The 18745-nt window shown below is 37.3% G+C and overlaps 1 protein-coding gene across 7 annotated transcripts in view; it reads left to right on the top strand.

The window, feature by feature from the left end:
• Positions 1-18745, top strand: part of GRID1 (glutamate ionotropic receptor delta type subunit 1) — a 485653-nt gene that overhangs the window by 389986 nt on the left and 76922 nt on the right. The gene's annotated exons all lie outside the window — the stretch shown is intronic.

Below are 18745 nucleotides of genomic sequence, written 5' to 3' on the forward strand. Positions count from 1 at the left end.
ACTTCCCAAATAGCTCAACGTGAGATTCAGAGTCTACTTTGGCATGATTATTCTGCACAGGCAGCCAAAAGCTACAAATCTGTTAGGAATTCTAAAGAACGAAAGAAAGCATTTGAACTGCACAAAGCTAATACAATTGAAAACCATCCATTGCCAGAAAATGTCTCAGAAGACTTGAAATTGGCTATGTACCTTCTTGTATTGTCATGATTAGAAAAGGCTCTTCCTCGGTCCACTATACATAATTTCTAGAAGTTTTCTACTGCAAATAGGTCTGAGTACTGGCAGAATGATGAAAAATTAAAATCATTTTGGAAATAGTGTTGCTGATTTAATAAACCAGAACTGCCATTGGAGGCCTAGGAAGAAATTCAGCTTCGTAAGTAGTACATACATGAGTTTATAGACAAGTACATAAAACTAGAATCCAATTCTGTTTGAGATGATTTGGGATTATTCTGCTGTGTTTCTAGCTGCCACTACAGAAAAATATGAGTCTCCTGTCAGTGCTGTGTTATCCTCAGCAGACATCTCAGGTGCCATGGGGCAACTTATTCATTTCCCTTTTGATATACACTTCCCAAGTGACTTTGAATAAATCACATAATCATTTTGTGCTTTGATTTCCTTTTCAGTAAAATTGGCATAATTATTACAGTGAATGTTTGAGGCCTTAAATGAAAACTAGGATGTATTAGTATACGTTATTACTTCTCTTATTTTCTCTTTAATAATGTGCTTTTCATGTACATATAGAAGCTCTGATTTCAATATGTGGAGCACAGTGATCTTGATTTGGGTGTAATCCAGATGTGTGGAGGTAACTAACATGGCACTAAAAAGAGACCTCGAGGCAAAGAAATGTGAAAACAGACTAAGTTGGAAGATAACTAGAATGGCTGAATTGATGTAATACTGATCACTTTGATACCTAATTTGCTAATTTGTAATTAGGTGATTAATAGAGAAGAGCTGAACTCGTTGGATGTTAAACACAGAGCATAAATTCAGGAATGAAAGGGAGTATAATTCTAAATGGGTAGAAAACCGTTGGCTGTATAGTACTATTGCAGATTAAAATCTAGCTCTGAAAATGAATCTTTTAGTCTGAGAGAGAGAGCGAGAAAGGGAGAGGCAGAGACTGAGAGCAAAAATTTAGCATGCGAGAGCGCATGCCCAGCAGTCTACAGAAGAACTTCAAATCTAAGATATCTCTCAGGGAAAAACTACCATGGAAATAGTAGTATTCAATTATTTTGACAACCTGACTTTTTATTAGTGCTGAAAAAAAACAAAAAAAAATGTTGTATCTCAGAAGTATTTTTAAAAGCTTCAAAAGTCATTCCTGTCTTTATATTATTTGAGTGAGAGATCAGTTCTGATTTACTGTCAGTTGTTTCCATATCAGCCTTTCTGTGGATTTAGCTGTAGAGGGGCACTTTATCATGAAAACACAAGTTCCTTTCTGCATGGTTTTCCTTACATCTACATGGAAATTTTCTGTACCTATTCACTCCTACCTCGACCCTAAACAAGTCTTTATACTTAGGATCTGTAACAGTGCGGAGCAAAGGAATATAATATTCAGTGTCGAGGCTTAGAGTAAATCCAGCCAAAAGGCTGGGTACCATGACTCAACATCCATTAGAGAGTCTCTCAGTAATCATCGAAAGAGTCCTAGGAGCACCTTGATGAGGGTAACCCAAATCTGGCAGGAATTCTCAGAACTTTTGTGTGAAGGCAGCTTGATTCTCAGCAGTTTCCCTGAGTTCTCATCTTTCTGCAACCATGATTGTTTTTCAGTCCCCACAAGTGCGATGGAATTAGGAGTGCAAGTAAATACATGCATTTCCTGTCTCTGTATGTATTTTCCTTTCTTCGAGAGCTGTAGCATCGTGTTTCTTTGGCAAAGGCTGACAGTGACTTCCATTTCCTTTCTGTGTACCCTCTTTTAGATTATTTAGGCATACCTTAGTGGAAGGAAAACTTCAGAAAATGCACTATTTTCTTTAGTTTCAATTCAAAAGACTGGGAGCAATCCCTTAAGTCTACTATCTTGCTTTTCAAAAGGTTTGGGTGATTGCCTTCTATTCACTGTGTGCATTTGGAGTTTGAGAAAGCATGGCATATTTGTGCTTGAAAAAAGAGTGCAGCATGTGTTGACCAATCAGGACATTCGAAGGTTGAAGATTAAGATTCTCAAACAGACTGAAAAGATTTAAATTCTTGCTGCTTGATGATTGTTGTATGATTTATGTTCCCAGTGTATGTAAACACCTTCCAAGTAGCAACCCAAGCATTTGTATATCTAAAAAGCACAGATAGAAGGCATAAAATCCAGGGAGATGCAGAGGCTGTAAGAAGTATAAAACATAATGGAATAACACAACCAAATGAAAAGACCAAGTAGAGATTTTTAATAGCTGATGCTAATGTTTTAAATTCAGTGACACTGGAGTGAAAGAATTAGCGAATGGAAAATAAGCATAACTTTGAGGGGGAGGAGGGGAGTAAAAGAAAAGAGTGGTATAAACTGTTCAGGTGAAGCCTGTGGAGCAGCTGGAATATCCTGTTTTGTTCAAAGCCCTTTGAGATTTTAATTGATGGCCAATAGACACTTTTCTTCTCATTTCACTTCTCAGTCCTGCTCCCCATGCTAGACTGGATGCATCAAGTCCAGCATCAGCCCTGATTCCTATAATTGCTGGAATATTCACCACCACACACTCTTCTTCTGAATGTACAGTTTACCAACATTTCTCTCTCTTTTCTCATTTAATTTTTTTATTATTATTATTTTTTCCCCTTCATTCATTTATTTTTACCTACATTCAATCATCTAGGTTGGAAAAGATCCTTAGTGCCACAGAGGATATGGACGGGTAAAGTTTATTTACATCTTTATATCTTAAGCTTCCTTTGGTTCATTCCCGGTGCTGGCAGTGGCTGAAGGTGGTCATTAAGTCGTTTTGCTTCATTGACTCACTGTTCCCAGCTGTACTATGGAGCTGAGGGTACTTAGCTGCTTTGTGGAATGTTTTAACTCTGATAGAAAAGGATTATAAGGAAGATACTTAGCTGCTAACATCAAGAAATTGAGTGAATCATATTATTAAAAACTGTATATTCCTAAGCATAGGGAGAACATCCCTTCAGAGTTAGTTTGTAATTGTCTGTGGTAAACTGTGCTATCACAGTACAAAAGATGTGGAGTGGGAAAAGAGGTCACGACTATGTTAATTTCCTTTTTGCTCATCATCTGTATTATTAAGTGTTATTAATGAGAACCTCTCTGTAACGTTCTGAACATTTGTGCAGGTTCATAATTCTTAGATTTTTGCTCTTAGATGAGTTTTCCACAATATAATAGTTCAATTATCCATCTGTGAGAGCAAAAATAAGGGAGTCAAGGCCCCAGGGTGGTATTCATAGCAGCTTACTAACTCCCAGTGATCTCTTGAGATACAAACTTGCTTGTCTCATTTGTCTACGTATACAGATAGTATAATAACCCGTAGCTGCACTTGTAGGCTTAGTTTGATAATACTTGTAAGGAGCTTTGAGATCATCTTCATCCCTATCAGGAAGAGCCTATGTAGGTGAGAAATCATATTCTTGTTTAGAATATTTTATGACAGGGATCATATAAATGTATATTTAGAGCAGTCTGCATTTCTTCCCCAAGCTGGCTGGAATGCAGGCAGAATTAATGGTTTACACACATACTGTATTTCGCAGGAAACATTCTGCTCAAAGCAATAACATTTACCATTGGGTATTTATGTCAATTGGCATGCTCTCATTCTTTTTAAAGTAGATTTTCTTGAAATCTGTTTCTTTAACAGTTGTATGTGTTTCGTAGAGTACCTGTGATTTAGGTTGGAGGAGTTACTCTTTTGTGATATATTCCAAAGTTGCTGAAACCCCATTTTTGGAGTCTGATAAAGTGCTTTGATTGTTACATTGAGATGAAGTTTCACCTTTATCATGATGAGCAAGCCGGTGCTTCTTGCTAATTGCAAAATGGAACTGCATTTTTAGGAATCTGTGGCAATAAGTGCTTTTATCTGTAAGAATATTGCCAAGTTGCATCATATGTCAGTAAAAGTTATGTACCGAAGAGTATCTGAGGTGCTTACAACTGTAATTGAATCAGTTTTACTCATATTAAAAAATGCCTAACTGAATTTCCTTGCTTTAGACTTGAAACAGATGCTGGTCTACTGTCAGAGCACTTTGTAAACATGCACTTGGGTATAGTAATTCAATTTGGTGTGTGTTGGCAGAGTGTTTTTCAGATGAGAAATAGGACTGGAGCCTTGACTACTTGCGATCTCTACAGACCCTCTGATAGTTGGCAAAGGAAAGGAGTAATAGACTTATTATGGGTAGAATGCAATTCGTGCATGTTTATATTTGGTTTAACTTTTCTTTTCTGCTTGAGTGGATTAAGTATCATGATAGAATAAACTGGAAAAAAGATTAATAAGGTTATTCCTATAAACATACTGTGTCAAAGCAAAGATAAATATAGGATATTTTCTTCAATATAATAAACCTCCTTCATTCTCAGTTGTACTTTTCTGTTCAAGATGAATGTGAGAAGTAAAAGTAAATGTATTTCTTGCAAATTCTATAGGTTGAATTATTCATGGTGAAAAATACAGCTGAACGTAGAGGAGTACAATAGAAGAAATATGAAGAAGCTGAGTGTTTTTATTCTAAAATGAAGTAGAGTCCCTGTTTGCCCAAGGTCTGCAAATGAGTTCTTTGTTTTGGCAGTTGAAATATTTTATGTTCTGTATGCTTTCATTCTAAAGCTATAGCTGAATTATTCTACTCAGTAACTGAAAGAAAAAAAAGGTAAGTGAGTTTGGAAATGCTTTTTGTTGCAAATATGACACGCTTTTTTTAAACAAAAAAAAACAAAACATTTCTTTATTTCATTTTATTTATGTTTGGGAAAAGATTGCCTGCAGGACCTGTGCTTGGTGTAAAGTGTAGCTTGTATTTGCAAATACAAAATACCCTGGAAGCATTTGCAAATAGACCAGTGTCAACCCTCAGTAAGAGGGATGTCTTGCAGATTTTGTTTAGAATTCCTCTAAGCATAAGATCTTGCTGGTATTCTCCATTGGAACACTGCTTGGCTGTTTACATGACATTTTCACAGCATGAATCTTGAGGCTAGATTTCGAAAAGCAGCCACATCTTAGTTATGAGCAAGACACAGGATACCTACCGTGATTAAGACACTGCTGAATCTTCTATATCCCATAAGCATCACTGCCTGTATTTAACATATTCTAATGAATCTTGGATGTAACATTGTCTTTTATTTTTTTTTTGCACAAAAGTGAGGCATTAAGAGAATTAAAATCAGCCTTGTACAAAATAATTACGTCTTTAAGTGTGGAGTTTTCATCAAAGCTCCTGTAATTTAGTTATGGTTCTTAGGAGAGTATTCGGAATGAGATGAAAACCAATAGATGAGTTCACAATGAATTTTGTTCTCATCTGTGCATTGTGCAGTTATTTCCACATGGAAGGAGGTCAGAATTTGTTGAGCTACACGCAAAGCAAATAGGAGGTGCTGGAAAACAATTTCACAAATTCTAAGGAAGGAAATTACTTTCTATTCCTTCTTGCACAGCATCAGTGTGGAACTAAGGCAATAACCACATGCTCCAGAAATGAATGACAATCTGACTGTATTTCCCACTCTAAGAAATATCTTCAAACCATTATGTTTAATAATCACACCTCTATGAGAAGAATTTGCTGTGAGTTGTCAGACGCACGTTTTAGCATAGCATCTCCTTTGCAAAGTCTCTTCAAGAGGTACTGTTAGCACCAAAAATATGTGCTCAATTATTTCAACTAGCAAATCAAATTGATGTCATCTTGGCTTTCATGAACATATTAACTAGGTCTTGTAGCTCTTTGTTTTTAGCCTGATTACAGTATCGGGGACAGTTGCAAGGACAGCAGGTTGATGGAAACCATGCAACAGTTTCCTTTCGGTAGTGTTTGAAATGTGTTTAATTCTGCTAATCATTTCTGTTGCTTTGTATCACTTGTGAAGCTGCAGCTACATGCAGCTGCATGGAGGAATCTATTATTTCATCATTCTGTGAAGTCTTCATCTATATATTGTTCTGATATATTCAGTATGTCTGAAGGTGGACAATTGATTGCAGGCAGTTAAGCTGTTTGGTTGTGGCACAAAATCAGTGCAAAGAAAAGCTTGAAATGGAAAAAAAAAAAAATGGAGGCCACGAGTATAGGCAAACAACGAAAGCAGCTGAAGCTGTAAGATATTTTGTTAAATTCGTGCCATCTGTGGTTGTATATTTGTTAGAGGAAGCCCTCAGAGTTGAGGAGGAGAAGTGAAGAAGGAAGAAAATAGCTTATAATATCTACAGTAGTAGTAGTAGTAAAAGGAAGTGAAAACAAAACAATAGTACAGGTTTTATCATTAGCAAGAAGTCTAATACAGGAACTTAGAGTGCTAAGGAACTTGGAGAGCTCCAAGCTGTGTTGATATGGTGCTATCCAGAAGGTTTGATTAACTGCATCATTTGAATGTGAGCCAAACTTTAGACGAGTGTCCTTACCCTCCCTTTCCAGAATGAAGGAATTATGAATTATGAACTCTTCATTGAAAAGGAATGCATTGTGGGGAAAATTCCTCTTGATAATCAACTGCCCATGTGGTCAACTGTCATGGCAAAACAGAGGAAAAAAATACAGGATTTCTTTCTAATAAGGCAAAGTTCTGTTACTTTGCAAAAAGCCTGTTTTCTTCCATTGCATTTTTTTTAATGATGAGATCTGAAGAACTCTTAGGTACTGGGCTATATTGTAAAGCAGGTATATTGGGAAAGAATCCACAGTCTGTTATAGTGGGGGAGTCAAAGAGAAATACGCTACTGTTCGTTATCAAGCCAAGCAGATAGCGAGATACAGGCTTGTTTGTTTTTGTTTTAGGAAAAGAAACTGCATAAGAATAGTTGCTTCTGACATAAGTTATTTGCTAAAAAATTGAGTTGCCGAGCTCAGCTTCCCCGAGAATCACAACAAGAAAAAAAAGGATTTGTTCAGTTATAGAAGTGAATTCCTCTCAGTCAGAACACCACCAGAAGGTCCCTTCCTACTGCTTTGCTTCAGGACAAGTGCTTGCATTTGTTCCAGCTCTGTCTGAAGTTTTCTTTGCTTTCTTGTCTGGTCCTGCTGCTTCTGCTACTGTCAGAAAACTTTGATAACAAGTGGTAGGCGATTCTTGTCTCCTCTGCGTGCTGTGTTCTGGGGTACTATGTCTGTGGTGAAACTGGTGATGACAGATTTTGTTGTATGCAGTTAACTAACAGTCTGATGATCTTACTGACATGACAAGTGGATTTTTGGTTTCAGCAGGTTGACCCACTGTTTCTCCCTGTGTTGTCATAAGGTTTCAGATTCTTAAGGTTTTATTGGTTGATAAATAGATAATTGAGCTGATATCATCTAGGGATGGTATATGGCTGATACTAGTTACTATTTGTTTGTTTTAAATTAGGGACCATAGTAAGTAATAATAATCAGGTAATAATTTATGTAATGCAAAGGTTGATGCAGTGCAAAAATACATGTTCCTTTACAAAGCAGTCTAACACTGAAAAAACAACACTTGGGCACGTAAATGATCGAAGGGCTGACAGTATTCAGCCCTTAGCAAAAACTGGTTCTACACCAGTACAAGAATTGGCAGTTGATTACATGGAGTGAAAGAAAAACATAATCCCATGCCCAGCAACTAGGAGCATGGGTGATATTTAATACTGTGAGAACATTTCAATTCAAGCAGTTGTAGCACCATCTATAATGTTCTCAAATGTGCAATTTGTTCAGCCATAAAATTAATAAAACAGTAAGCATAAGTTAGGATATTCTTTGCAAGACTGCTCTCTGAACTGTATTGAATCTAAACAGTGCTCTCGCTTATCCTCTGTACTCTCATTCAAGACCCCATTCAACAGCAATCTACAGCCAGTGTAGCTACCTATGTTTCAGTAGCACCTGGTGGCTATGGTTTTGTTAGTGATATCACAAAGCAATTCCACTAGAAATTTTTATGAGAAAGAAGCATTGCTTCTCCATGCTTTTACTGGACTTAACAAGGGCAAAAAGAGCATTAAATGTTTACATTATGTGCAAGTAGGAAGTGCACCTAGCTTTTGTTATTATCCGTCATGAATTCTGATTAGTTTCTAAGTGTTTACAGAATTTCTTCTCTATAGGTTTTCTGGAAGGACATTCCAGAGCTTCTTTAATTGAGCACAGTAACCAGTGAAGCAGAAAACACAGATTTGCTGGGTGAGCTAGCTTAAAATGAAAGGGTGAATCTGAATCTAGGGTACTGCCCACTGTGCCTGCTGCTCTCATTACAGGATATCTCATTGGCTTTTGTAGTTAAAAGAGAACGTCCCATCTTTTCTTCATAACTATATAAATCTTTTCTCAGTGTCTTGTCTCTCTAGGTTTCACTCTGCTCTTACACATCCCCCACTTTCATCCCCTGTCACAAGGTCATTAACTGTGTATTACATCCCTCACTCTAGAAGCATCTCTTTGTAGAGAAAAGTCATCTGCCTCTGGGGAAGCCACGATCTCGCGTTTCTCCAAGCCACTTGGTGTGATCCCACAGGCAGTCTGGCTCTGAAACAGTTGGTACCTTTCTCTGTTGCCTTTTAATAGAACATTCCATGTAGCCATACAGTGAAGTGAAAAATTAAATATATTCCGTCAGTTCCACAAACCAATATGACAAACTAGAATTCAAATCAGTATTGGTTTCTTTTCTGTTTCCAGTTTGAATCACGACGGGGGATTGGTGAAGTCTGATGAAGTGTTACAGGATCTATAACTATGTTATTTTAAGTGGTTTGATTTAATTAAAAAAAAAAAAGAAAAAAAAAGGAAAAGAAATGCCTACTGGTAAATCTCAAAGGAAGAAAGTGAGAAGTTTTCATATGCTTTCATTATTTATGTGATGCACTGCCGCAGATCTTGCCTGTGGGTGGGATTACAAGACTTCTGTGTATTATCAATTCTAGTATGTCAGCCATGACTTAGCACCTTCATAACACTTTATCCAAGATGACTCCTGTTTGAGGCCTTTTAATAATCCATATACCATGATATTTCTCTATTTCTTCCATTCCCAAGAGGCAGGGCAATGTAGTCATTTATCATAGCTCATAAAGAAGCACAAAGGGAAAAAATGGATTGGTCTGCCTTTTGTTAATATATTCAACTTTCAGTGAGACTCAGATTTTATAAGGATTAAACTAAAGAGGTATTTTTCAGAATTAATCGAGGTAATTTAAGGCATTGAATGGGAGTGCCTTTAGAACAATTATTGCACTTAGATTAATTTTGCTGTATAATTCACTATGATTTTTCAGGCTCACAAAAGAGACCATACCGTAGTGCTAGAGCTCAAATTTAGCAAGTATGCTGCAAACAAAATCTCTTTGGGTCTCCTGTGCATCAAGGTAATACATTACTGAACCAGGTAACATGGAAGAGACTCTCAGCATTCTAGCAAATCATTTAGTTTCCCCATTACTGACTTGGTGTAATCATTGAGGTAGATTTGTAGAGTGTAACATAGTTTGATATTGGAAAAATGTGATGAGGATATGAGAATAATTACTGTTTGACAACTGATTCATCTGTGAAGAGTTGGAGGTGCCACTACTAAACCCTTTGTCTCTATCACAGGGAGATTTACTTGGGAAATTCAATAACTGTCATCTTAATGGAAGCTTTCTAGTTGGAAAGGGTATCTCCTGGTCGAGGGAGTGAGATTGGGCATTCTTCTCCCTCTGACATATTAAACTGAAGTTCATTGGCATTGCGTGGAATAAAGAGGCATTCTCCTTTTTCCTATTTGCATTAATTTTAAGCCTCTGATGTTTTTTAATAGCTTTTTGTTTCATTCAAGAAACAATGTGTTGCAATTTCTGCTTATTCTATATATTGTTTATAATACCAGTTAGTCACTGGAAATTTATGAGAGCTCTTATATTGTTTTACTCGAATAAAAGAGGAAAATAAATTTCCTTGCTTAGAATATGCAAGTTGCACTTACACGTTATCCTCTGGCTTCAGTTGAGGAGAAGAGCACAGTGCATTTATTGACCATTTACAACACTCCAGAGGTCAGCTGTGTGCTGCTCCTGTTCCCTAGCAGATGATCTCTTTTGGTTCTCACAGTTACTAAGCAAAATACAACTTAAAGACCTACACTAGTTTGGTTGGTGCCACTGTACCAGGGGGATTTATGGTAGGTGTTTTGAGTATTGATACTAAAATGTTGGAGCTGTCGGTCTGTTTTGTCACCAATGGAAAGGCTTTAAGACAAATAGTAGAAGAGTCAGATGGGTCTCTTGGAAGGACGGGAGGAATTGGACCAGGAAGGATCTCCTTGGCCCCTTTCTCTGAATATGTGGATATTCAGAATCAGTGGCCTCTCTAGAGGCAGACTTTCTTGCTGAAGTGGGGTGCTGTCATTCTGATTTTGAAGCATCCCTCTAGAACATAGAATTTCTCTAGTTTGCGCTGCTTCAGTCAGTACTGCATGACCCAGTCAAGAAAGACACTATATAGATTAATGCTGTGGCAGAGCAATGAGAAGAGGAAGTGATTGCTTTCTTTCATCCGTCCTTTCCATCAGTAATTAACCGGCCTTAACCCTGTAGCCTTTTGTGTGCCTGTGTAAAGACATGATCCTGGACACTGTCAATGCTTCAAATCTTCTGTTGTTTTCCATGCCTCCCATTTCCAACAATGAGCAATAGCAACAGGATTCCAGATAAAAATTGGACTGTTATTTTGATCCATCTTAATTCCAGAGCTTCTTTAGTTCCTCTAGGCATCTCAGAATGCATAATGACAAAGTAAATAGGGCATAAACCCAGGTAGCAGAGCAAGTCCTCTGTGGGTGAGTGAACCAGGAGCTCAGGCAGCTAATTACAGTAATCCCAGAAAACAGTTCATAGGATGAATAGTGAGAAAAAGACCTCCAGCTGGCCTGTGACTTAAGCAAGCTTACAAAGTCTATTGAATTAAATACTGGTTTAATTGACAGCGAGTCTGCTGAAATCCAAATCTGGGCTAATTCTATTGACTTCCTGAAGTATATTTATTCTAAAGTAAGCTTTGTCATGGGTGCCTCAGACTTCTTATGTGCCAGTATGCCAAATTGCAAATTTAGATGTTCTTTTGTTTATTGCTGTAAACCACTTACTTCAACATGATAAGTCTTTCAGTTGTATGAAAGATGATAAGATATACTAACTCATATATACACATCTATGTGCATGCATAGATTTCAGTGAATCTTAATTCCTTTATGGCGTAATCAAATTTGCTCTTCTTGTCAGCAAAAGGCAGTTGTTCTGGCAGTGCTCTGAGAGCTCTATATGGGCACGGTATGAAGATGAAAAAAAACATAGCATTAAGATTTGATGTTTTACTTTAGTGTGCTGACTAATGCTGTCAGGCTTTGAGAAACAACATGCCCGGTAGAAAGGTAGGGATGTGAGAAAAACAGAAAGAACTGATGGGTAATAATCCTTAAAAAACCTGACAACCGATAACAGATTTGTTATTTTGCTGACTACAAACTGGATCTATGGGCATGCTTTCCAGATAGTGCCTTAAGATGTAAAATAATGTTGCTATAAGGAAGAGTCTTTCCTTATTTTCTCTGTATAATATTCTGAAGACAGTCGTATGATCTCTCTTCTCGTGCTCTGGACTAGCCCTCAAACCTGCTTGGAGCACAGGAGGTGCCCAGCTTTCACGCTTCCTCTCAGCAGAGAAGCTGGGCTGCAGCATGCCACCAGGGCAGCACAGCTGGATGAATTTTGTCAGGTCACCGCACTGGGACTGCAGGTTCACTGTTCAGATGATGCACAACATGCTCTCCTTCCCCAAATGTGCTGCTGAATGCTACAAAGATGTTGACATCTGTGATGCTCCACTTTCCTCTAGCATCTGGTGCTGGATGTTCCTGTCTAGCTTAGCCACTGGTGAACACTCGTTTGATACTTCTCAGCAATGCAAGAAAATTGGTAATAAGTTTGATAGAGTTCAGAAGGAGATGGAGAGAAGAAAAAATGTAGAGAATCTACAAACTGGTTTAGTGCAGAAAATATTCCATGTTTTATTTAAATTAGATGGTTGTGGGTTTCTTTTCAAAGTAGTGGAAGTTTTTCATAGACTGAGCGTTCATTTGCTGCCTGTGCAAACTTTTCTTTCCATTTTTCAGGATGCTAAGAAATATTTTCGCTAATTGGTTCAAATATTTTGGTTGTCAGTTAATTCTATGAGGAGATTTAAATATGCATGCATTATATATACGTGCAAACATTTACCACTTTCATGGAAAAGATGAGGAACACAGTCTTGAAAACTGAACTAAATGTCACCCTGCTTTCACAGATAATAAACAATTATTCGTTCCACCGAGGCTGGCAGGTGGTGAGAACAACCAGCACAAGCAGATGTTTAGTTAGTAGAATAGGCCACATGTTAGGTGATGTATTTAAACATGCAAATCGTATCATTATAGTCCTTTCTTCTGTTTCTTTTCCTGCTGCCTCTTTTGCCACTGTTTTAAACACCTTTCAGTTGGCTGTCATTGCAAGGCACATATATGCCTCAGTTGAGACATTATGAAAAGCATGTCTTTCCTTTTCATGGATGTGTATCTGGTTCTAATTGATAAAACCTACTTTATTACAATTTACTCTCTTTTGGGATTTATTTTGATTATCTGAAATGGAATTCTGAAACTCATATTTTTTCTTGGTAAAGACTAAATCATTGATTTCTAGCTAGCTGAATTTTATTTTTTCTTGCTACAGCTACTGCTGTGTCTCTGTAGCAATGCAGTCTCTCTAAGTTTACCTTCATGTGAGGGCCTTGTATCTCTGCAGTCCTTTATTTTTTCTCTGGAGGAAATCATACTATTAGAAGTGGTTCTCATTGGATTTTTTAATTCTCTGGTAACCAAAGAAAATCAGTTGGTTGGCAGTGACAGGAAGATTATCTAATGGTGTTTGCCGTGTGTTTGTTTTTTTTAGAAGCATTAGGTTCTGTTAGTTACAGCACCTGGGATAGAACTGCACAGTACTGCTTACAACCATTCATAGCTTGGAAAGGATACATGCTGGAGGTTGTTGGCCTAGATATCCTGAACTGTGGAGAAATAACTTTACTTGGCCAGTGAACTTATTCTCTGTGTGCTCTGCACTGTGATGCTGCACAAGTGTTTGCATTAAAGCTAGTGGGGGCAGAGAGTTGTTGAAGGCATAGGGACAGTTCCTCAGGCTGTGATGCAGCAGTAGCTATCAGCCATCCTACCTGGAGAGGGCACTGTCAGTGGTTTACTGATGTCTGCAGAAAAGCAATGAACAGTTACATCCAGTCGTTCGAACAAAATTCATTAATAATGCAGAGGTTTGCTTTCTGATCCAGCCTCATATGGGGTGAATCTGAATTTCCTACCTGAAAGCCAAAATGGAGAACAAGGTGTATATATAGTTAAACTGATTGCAGGTGTGCTTCCAGACCCAGCGTACCTAAAACGCCTCGAAATAGCAATAGATGCTCGGTATCAAATTATCACTTCCAAATGGAATTCTCTTAATGTTTTGCATTAATTAGTTGAAAAGAATCAAGTTCTTTGCAGTTATAGAATATTGTGGTCTGCTTGAATACCTCCAAGCTGGAGAGTTTCTACCGCTTTTATTATGTGCCTTCAGAAAACAGTGCCTTATATATTTTCTTTAGCTATTGAATTTAAATTATTAATTCAGTGTGAGGGAGCATGAAATGCACAGAAACAGCCTCATTTTTCAGAATGCTCCCAACCTGTGTCAGTAGTGCATATTGACTTTGTATAACTTTCCTAAGGGATGTGTGGTTTGGGGACAGCACATCAAGGAAGAGCGGCTGCCTGGCTTCTTGTGAAAATCAGGTGACCAAAGTCAAATGAATCGAGTTCACACGAGTTTGCACAATGTGGCAAGATTCTTCTGTGCTCAGGCTGGTGGGTGGCAACAGAATACAGTGCCAGGTTCCTTAGTTGTTAAGATATCAGCCCAAGGGGAGAGTGCGCTCTGCTGTGCCATCCGCACACCCTCTGGGGCACAGTGTTTCCCCTTCTGCTCTGTCCCTTCCTCTCCGAGCCTTTGTTTCCCTAATGTGTGTAAGACAGTTGGCCATATGCTGCTTAACTTGTTGCTTATATAGCAGCTCTCACTATCTCACTTGTGCCTGGCTAGTTTCTACTTGAAGTTTATTTTCAGTCATGTTGTTTCTCTGTATTTTAAGCGATATCTTAGCCATGTTACTGAAAACATGAAGTGAATTGACTTCTATTGAGATAAATATAAGCTGCTCGTATCCACCCCCTTGAAAACTCCCTTGACTTCTCTCCTTCCCTAAATCTTACTGTTGTGTACTTTGAAGTGGTTTCCCAAGCCTGTTTTACACTATTGACGTTGTGAAACAGCTGTTACATTTCACCCCAGAAAAGAATGAATGTATCTCAAAAAAGGTTAAGGGCCCTTTAGAATGAAAATTGCCCTACCACAGTGATTATCCCAACTGGCGAAATTCGAAACCACGTGTGGTTCTTTTTTCTTCCAAACAACGAAAAATGAAAAACCATTAAAGCATTCAGACATGTTATAAACCTCAGATCTGTGTTTTTCTGAAATAAAACAGCAGACATCTACCTCAATAAGGTTTTAAACAGCCTTTCAACTTCAGGACCTGGTTGCATTATGCCCTCAGGAACCTGTTCTTATTATAATTACGATCCAAAGGAAATATTCTTGAACAGTAACGCTTTTCTGTGGTAATAGCACAGTAGATGTTACACTGAATTGGTGATTGTTTAAAAGCTTTTTACCGGTATGAGGTAGAATGGTCCAACATCTTTGAAACAAGATACTAACTTTGGGTTTATTCAAGAGCTGCGGTAGAGGAGAAGTATATTCTTAGGAAATGCCTTGCAAATTAGTGGGTTGAAGATGAAAAGACTGAATTTATATGTAAGAGTTTTTCTTTAATTCCGCAAGAATAACTGGCGTTCTTGCTGTTGGAAAGTCTGTGGTTAAAATTAAGGGATCTGTGCTCTGTCATCGTTGTTCTCCTGTCACCTGGTATTTTAATGAGAGTGAAAGCACATCATGGGGTCAGTTTAAACCAGTAAGTGCATATATTTGTCTTAATCTTTGAGGTAGTTTAATGAATATTATCAGAATCACAGATGTACTAATTATTCTATATTCTGTTATGTTGGAGACCAGAGTATTGCCACTTCTACATGTGGAAAGATAAGATTACATGAGTTATGCGACTTGTTGCTTCTGTATGTTACTACTGAATGGCTGAGTATTGTTTGTACATTTTCAGTCTTCTCTCTGATCTGAAAAAGTGTTGAGATAGCTGAAAATCTGAGCTGTTAAGCTCTCAACTAGCTGCAATAGATGGCCTTCATGTCCTTCTATTTATACCTCAGAGGCATCTTTGGGGCATGGTACTTGGGACAAAAACACCGAAATCAAGGTGTTATGTTTCTCAGCAAGTGCTAAAAGGCCAGGCAGAACACTTTAATCTCGTTTACTTCTTGGACCAGTTTTAATACTTGGGTAGTGTTTAGTCTGGTTAGAATCCTGTTTGGTGTCAGAAATGGCTCTTTAGAGGTTTTCTGTTATTTCTAAGGAAAATGAGGAAAAATCCACACACCAAATCTACAGGCCCAAAATCTCTTCTGGCTTTTGCTTTTTTGTTTTGCGTCGTTTTCCTCCATTTTCAGAAATAGACATAGTCAATGAGTCTCCTTGTAGGTTTTTCAGTACAAGGTGGAATAACTCATTTATAGGCAGGTAGAATTTCCTTTAGTTCATTTTTTAGGTCAGAGTTAGACATCTAATAGACTTGCAATCACTGAAATAGAGGTTGCAAGCCTAAAAGTTAATCTGCTGTATTTTTTACTACCGGAATCCACAGTGGAGAACTCCGGTGGAAGGATTTCTGACGCTGAGTACTTTACTCCAAAATACGCTTAGAGCTTGGACTTGGTAGAAATTTTGTTTACGGTTTTCATTGTAATTCACAACTTTGGAATCAAATTCATTTCAATTTGCCTTTCATTGTGGCCGAGTAATCTAGACTGAAGTAATGACAATACCTAGTGTATAAATAATGAATTGAACAGAAATTTCTGTCCCTAAGCCTTAGTATATATCTCAGATTCCACGTTTTAGAAAGTATGTGCAATTTTGAAATACAATTTCTACATAAAATTACATATCCATTATCTGGTAGCTAGGAAACTATTCTAGGTTTTTGGAGACCTATATGGAGAAATAATGCCCTTCTCTCTTCCCTCCAAATCAAATGAGATCTTGGATATACCTCATACATTCTCAGCTGCCTTAAAGAGGGGAAAGATTACTAAATTCTGTGAAGGTGGAAAAAAGCCTGAAACTGAACTGTAAGCCTTCTCATATTGGCTCTTTTGCTGAACTGTGTTCTGCCGGTCACATGTCATTGTGCCACCTTCTATTCACCATTATGGTGATTTATAAAAAAACAACAAGTTTTTGAACATGGTATTCGCTGTTAGCTGCATATGCAGTTCTCAAAGAAGTGAGAACCTGATGAATAACACCGGTGGTCTTTTAAGTATATTCTCTTTCTGACGTTCCCTATTTTTGGATTTTGAGCCGCAGTCATTTTTAATAGGCTATAACTGCTCTGAATATTTTGCTTTGTAAGGACAGATGCAGAGGTTGGCTCATAATATGCATGGCAATATGCAATTTATCTGTAAGTTGAAGAAGTCAACTTAATTGACTCCAGAGGCACAACAGAAATTGTATTTAAATATGACGTGAATAGCAGCCTACTAAATTAACTTGGGGAATAACAAGAGAGCAGTATGGAGAGAGATACTGAGGTGACTGAACAGGATGAACAGAGTTGGGAATAAGCAGAAGTTAGAAAAGACTGGATAAGTGGCAAATAATAGTATTTTTATATCAAAATTTGGCTTTTGTTTGTAGCAGTTATTATAGTTTAGTGAAGCAGTATCTAACCAAAAGAAAATTGGAGAAGAAAAAATAAAAAGATGCCAGCCAAAGCTGTAATAATTACTGGAGTGTTGCTCTGATAGGCAAGTCAAATTAAAGTTTCTCTCGTTTATTTAGTTTGTAATAGAATGTTTGTCCCTTGTCTGTTGTAAGAGATTAGGAGACATTATTGACTGTTTTTCCACAGGAAACTGATAGCTGCAATTGCCTGCAGGGGAAAATTATATTCCTTTAAACCAGATTATTAACCTTGTCATATTTCTGCTGATAACACTGTCTGTTTCTGTGTACAACATGTTTTAATTGGGAAGAGAAAAGAAATCAGTGGAGAACGGTAGGGAAAGAAGACCACTAATTTCTTCTTGCTTTATTATGTGCTTTCTGTATAGTTTTAATTAATGTACAGAGTGGAGTGAAAATTATATTTAAAGTATCTTTGCAAAACTTCAACTTCCTTCTATGTTCTTTTCCTTATAAATCTCTGGAAAATCTATTTCCGTAAAGTTAAACAGAGTTTTATTTTGGACTACATTTCCAACGTGCAGTTTTCCAGTAAATGGAATGTTATGTTGACCATTTCATTACATTAAAATAGTTTAATATACTGTACTGTAGAAGGTATGAAAAGACTCATTTGCCATTCACTTGTATTAATCGTAAGTTAAGAATGACCAAATGAAGCCAATAAAAACTTGGTAAAAAGAAAAATGCTATAAATAAGACAATTCATCTGCAAGGTTTTAGTTCATCCAAGATTTCTCTTTGATATAGATATAGATAATCTATGATGTGGCTGTCCACAATATTGTTGCATAGAAGCAATAATATAAAAGTAGGCTGGATGCATATGTGTTCCAGAAAGGTTCTTGTTCATGCAGATAGAAAATCTAGTGCCAGATTAGTAGGAGCATTTAACAAAGACTTAAGTGGTAAAGAATCAGCTCGAAGCTCAGCTGACACGCAGAAGTATATACTCAGTAAAGTCAAGTGATCTTGATAACATTTTGTGGTTAAGGATCTTGCTTGGAATATCATTTAAAGTTTTCTTTCTTTAAAGAGAACTCATGTATTAACTTCTTATATTGATGAAATTATATGTTACTTCTGACATTACTTTTATAAGTGGAAGAGAAGTAGGACAGTGCAAATGTTGTACTAACATATCTGTGTTACCTGCATTATGTTCCTTCTAAAACACTGGTTGTTGTTTCTTGACAACTGATACTGGGTCATCCTATCTTGAAATGTCCATTAATGTGAAAAGGTGGAACACTACTCATATACTACAACTCTTTTGATGCACTTGAGTTGAATACCTGGATGCCGTATATGTCTTCTGGATAGTTACTTATGTGTGATTTTGGTCTGAAATGGAGAATAAACTGGAATTAACACTGGTGTAAAAAAAAAAAACCCACTGGTTTGCTTCCCTCTCCTTTTCTCAGAAAGGTCTTAATTCTATAACATATAAAAATCAAACTGAGTTTGAAAACTTGTCTGCTAGTCATTACTTAAAAGGAATGACTGGTTCCATTTAATTAGTATCTTAGGAGTTCTTGAGTATGGATTTCAGGATCAGAATCTTT

This window comes from Excalfactoria chinensis, chromosome 6, assembly GCF_039878825.1.
Source record: "Excalfactoria chinensis isolate bCotChi1 chromosome 6, bCotChi1.hap2, whole genome shotgun sequence".
Lineage (NCBI taxonomy): Eukaryota > Metazoa > Chordata > Aves > Galliformes > Phasianidae > Excalfactoria > Excalfactoria chinensis.